The following is a 4,901-nucleotide window of genomic DNA, read 5'->3' as shown; positions in this document are numbered from 1 at the left end:
CTGGAGGCCTCCATTTGTCTTCACCTCCCCCAGCTCCACAGTATATAACCAGTTACTCTGCACAACCCCAGTGCAGCTCTTTCTGCCCACAGGTCCTGTCCCTGTGCTTTAATAAAATCACCTTTTTGCACCAAAGATGTCTCAAGAATTTTTTCTTGGCCATTGGCTCCAGACCTCCACTACTCCAAAACCATATCACCGAGGGCTGGGTAGGCCCAAGTAGTTGGTCTCCCACTGATCCATGGAAACCACGGGGCCACTGTTCTTCAGTTGTCACCAAAGGCTCTCTGCTGTTTTGCTCTCCTGGCCAGGACACAAAACCTTCTCAGGTGGACACACTCAGAGCCACCTGTAGGAGGGCAACCCCAAGCAAATCCCAGGTGGCGACTCCCGGCACTTGCCAGCACCAGAGTATTGTTCCCACGTGGGAAGAAGATGATTTTTATTTTTTTTAAGTTTATTTATTTATTTTGAGAGAGAGAGAGAGAGAGAGAGAGAGAGAGTCCCAAGCAGGCTCCACACTGTCAGCAGGGAGACTGATGTGGGGCTCGAACTCACAAACTATGAGATCATGAACCGAGCCAAAATCAAGAGTGGGATGCCCAACCAACTGAGCCATCCAGATGCCTGGGAAGAAGATGATTTTAAACCTGAGAATCTGCTCTTGAGGTCCTTTTATTTATGTTTTTAATTTATTTATTTTTTTCTTGAGGTCCTTTTAAAGATTGCATACCCTGCTCTGAGCCACTAAAATTTTTTGGAATCTCTTGAGCCTAGAAATGGTACTAAAATGTTAAATCCACCATTGGGAATTGTTGAAAGAGAAACAAGAAGTCCAAAATGGAGTCATTGGTCCCCAACCACAGCAAACCAAGACCTAATTGTAGTTTGAACCTCTCTCAGGAATGTGACCTTTTAAGTTAATCTGAAATTTCCTGATCAGCTCTGGTAAAGTAATCGCGTGATAAAAACCCTGCCATCCCTTCCTCCTCAAAAAAAGATGTAACAGGGGTGCCTGGGTGGCAGTTGGCTGAGTGACCGACTCTTGGTTTCAGCTCAGGTCATAATCTCATGGTTCATGAGTTTGAGCCCCACATCAGACTCCACCCTGACAGTGTGGTTCCTGCTTGGGATTCTTTCCCTCTTTCTCTGTTTCTACTTTGTTTGTGCTACCCTCACCCACCCCACCCCCCCCCCCCACAAAAAAATAAACTCTTAGAAAAAAGATGTAACAATCCTTTTCTTTGCTGATAATGTCCTTGCCCCATTCTCCTTCCTATAAAAATCTTCTATTTTGTACAAATCCTTGGAGCATCCCTGTACTTGCTAGGTGGGATGCTGCCCACTGATTGAAAATCAATTAATAAATCACAAATCGATTAAGCAATTAGTAAATCGCTTAATAAAGCCAATTAGGTCTTCAAATTCACTCAGTAGAACTCTTTTAACAGACTCCTTTATGTTAGCTCATGTGACCTCCACAATGTGTCTTCGGGCTCCCCAGCATTCAGCCCCTTCATCGTCATTGGCCATGACACCATGACTCTCACTTCTGCTTTGCCTCGGATGATAACGAATGACCAAGCTATTTCTCACTGTAGATGTTTATTTTCAGCGATAATCTGTTTATCCTCTAGTCAGTGGAGAATGTGCCTGTTTTTTTTAACGTGTCCTTTTTTTTTTTTTTTTTGGTACCTTTTGACCCCCTTCGAGAGAGAATTCCTCCCCACCCTCGCTCTGCCTCTGACAACCACCAATCTGTTCTCTGTATCTATGAGCTTTTTTTTTTTCATTTTGTTTTTCTTTTGAACATGTCTTTTTTTTTTTTAAATGGCTGAATCTCGATCAGGGGCAGTAAGTATAGGAAGCCCTAATTGTACAAGAAAACACAATAGCCTCCAGAAGCCACTGGGGCCATGGCAACAGGATGCATTAGCTAATTCAAAGGACTCCCAGTGGTGAATGGGGAACATTTTCAGCACCAAATATGTTAGGAATGGATTCCCTAACCTGAAGGGCTTCCTAAACAGCGTCTATTAGAGTGTGGTTCACAGACTCTGAAAGCATTTGTCACTCTTGTGGCTCCTGCTACTTTCCTCCCAGGCAGCCACTCCTGGGGGACCCTCTCTTGGCACTGCTAACCCCACACTGGTCCAGCTCAGCAGAGATGTGTTGAGACAAAAACTGGGAAGGGCCAGTGCCTGCTTAAGGATTAGACCTCTGTGCCTGGTTGGCTACCCAGAGAAATTCCACTTACTTAAAGTGATAAAATCGGTCCCTTGTCCCTCCCTGCCTACGGATCAAGTAGAGCAAGATGGGATGGAAACTTCCCCAACCTGTATGCACAGATCATTACAAGTGTTCAGCTAAGCAGCTGCTTTCCCTGGAAGTTCAGCTCTAACCAAATATGCACATTCAATAAGGCAACTGAGCCAACCTCCTTTCAAAACAGTTCTTCCCAAGGCAAGACGATGGGCCACTTTGTTTTCTAGTGTGGTGACAAAAGGACAGGCCTGGAAGGGAGGGGACACTGGGCCATCTAGTTTTGCCTCAGGTCTTTCATCGCTGTGTGATCTTGGGCAAACCCCTGCTCTTCTCTGACACTCTGGGTTTTGTTTTTTGAAGAATGTGGTGAATTAAAAGAAAAAAAAAAAGGTGTGGAGAGCTCTCAACACTAGAACTATAAGATTTTGCCACAGAATGTTAGCATATTTTAACTCAATTTGTAGAAACCTCAACTGGAGAAAATATGTATGTAGGATCATTTGACATACATATTCCATTTACTCTTTCAGAGAATTTTCATTTTTAATCTTTGGCCAGGACAGATTTTTCAAAAAAACAAAAAACAAAAAACACCTGAGCTTAAAATTATACAAATTATGGAATTATTGTGGGATTTCTTTTTGACCTAAATGCCAATGAATGCTTTCACTTTCCTTAATTATTAGCTTTTTCCTCATGAACAGTGTAAATTATGGCCTGAATGATTGAAGAAAGATTAAATAAATAAATAAATAAATAAGCAAATAAATAAATAAGATGGTGGTAAATGTTGTCCTGGATGACTTATAATGTACCTGGCCAGAGCTAAAATTTGGTGATTGCATAGTTTCCCGGGAGGAAATTTCCTGGAAGAACTTTAGGATTGCTTTTATCATTCTGGAGCAGCACTATCCAATAGAAATACATGCATACATATTACATACATGTAATTTCTTATAGTTCGACCAAAACAAGTAAAAAGAAACAGGTAAATTAATTTTAATGTTTTACTTAATCCAATACAGTCAGAATATTTCAACATGTAATCAACATAAATTATTGAGATATCTGAAGTGTTTTTCATGCTAAATCCTTGAAATCTATTTAGTTTACACTTGTAAATATGGACTAGCCATATCTCAATTGCTCCCTAGGCACAGAAGGCCAATGTCCCCCACAGTAAGCAGTGTAGGCCTAGAGTTAGCTCAGGAGTGCCCAAACCCAGCCAGTCCTCCTACCTGGGGCCTGATCCCTCCTGTGGTCCCTTCCCAAACTCCAAAGCTGGCCAGTCATCTTTCTGAAACAAACAGACCCAACCCTAATCCTGTCACTCCCCAGTTTAAGAGGTCTCTGATATCTCCTACCCTTGTGGGACAAAGTCTGAACACCTTGGCATGATTTTTAAAAACCCATCACAATTCAGCCCCAATTTCTCTCTTTAAAAAAAAATTTTTGTTTTAAGTTTATTTTTGAGACAGAGAACTAGTGGGGGAGGGGCAGAGAGAGAGAAGGAGAAAGAGGAGGGAGGGAAGGAGAGACATAGAAACTGAAGCAAGCTCCAGGCTCTGAGCTGTCAGCACAGAGCCTGAGGCAGGACTCGAAGTCACGAGCCTGAGATCATGACCTGAGCCAAGGTCGGACACTGAGCCATGAGATCATGACCTGAGCCAAGGTTGGACACTTAATGACGGAGCCACCCAGGCGCCCCTGACCCCAATTTCTCTTTCAGAGTGTTCACCTGTCTTCTCTACCCTTGCATGACGTGGCCACAACGATAGAAACCGTTCTCTCACACAACAGGCTTTTCTGTTCCTCCTAGCATTTTTCTGTCCCCACTCAGAGAGGTCCTTGAAGACTCATTCATTCGTTCGTTCACCCATTCTTTCAAGGAGTGACTACTAAATGTCAGGTAGCGTGTGGGCTCTTGTACCCAACTCAAAGGGCTACAAGGAGCCTCTTTGGCCAACTCTTACCCTCTCCACTGCCCCCCCCCCGCCCCCCAGCCACCACTGACGTCAACCCCTCTCAGCTCCACCTGGGCTCTGGTTTTAGTTTTAATCACCCATCTGTGTGACTTGTTCACCAATCCTCCCACACCTTCCCCCAAGCCATGGAACGCCCATTCTTGGTTATTTCTTGTGAAGGCTCAAAACATCGAAGAGGGGTGAATGACCAATCAACCCCCACCTCCTCATCGGAGGAACTAAAGCACAGAACAGAGAGGGGACCATCCGGCCCAAAGTCCTCAGGCAGAAACCAGACCTTCGCCAACCGCGAGGACTGCTAGGATCTCGCACAGCTCTGCGACACGCCTCGGACCCGGTGTAGGGTTAACTAACCTACACCAGCCCCCGGCCTCCGGCCCCATCCCATCGCTGCCAGCGTGTCGGAGAGGGTCCCGGGAGCGAAAGGGGCAGGCCGTAGTGGGGCGGCGCCCGCACCCGCGCCGTAGGCCATGGGGAGGAGGCCTCAAACTTAGGTTGCGGAGGATCGCACGTACGGGCGGCCAAGTCTAGGAGGGTGCGGCTGCTGCTGCTGCTGCTGCTGCGCGGCGGGAACTACAAATCCCAGGTGGCGCGGAGACGCAGAGGCGGAAGGGGTGGGCGTGGGCGTGGGCGGGGCGAGGAGGGACGGGC

Source organism: Panthera tigris, chromosome B1 (assembly GCF_018350195.1).
Source record: "Panthera tigris isolate Pti1 chromosome B1, P.tigris_Pti1_mat1.1, whole genome shotgun sequence".
In the NCBI taxonomy this organism is placed as follows: domain Eukaryota; kingdom Metazoa; phylum Chordata; class Mammalia; order Carnivora; family Felidae; genus Panthera; species Panthera tigris.
This window is presented reverse-complemented; position numbering follows the sequence as displayed.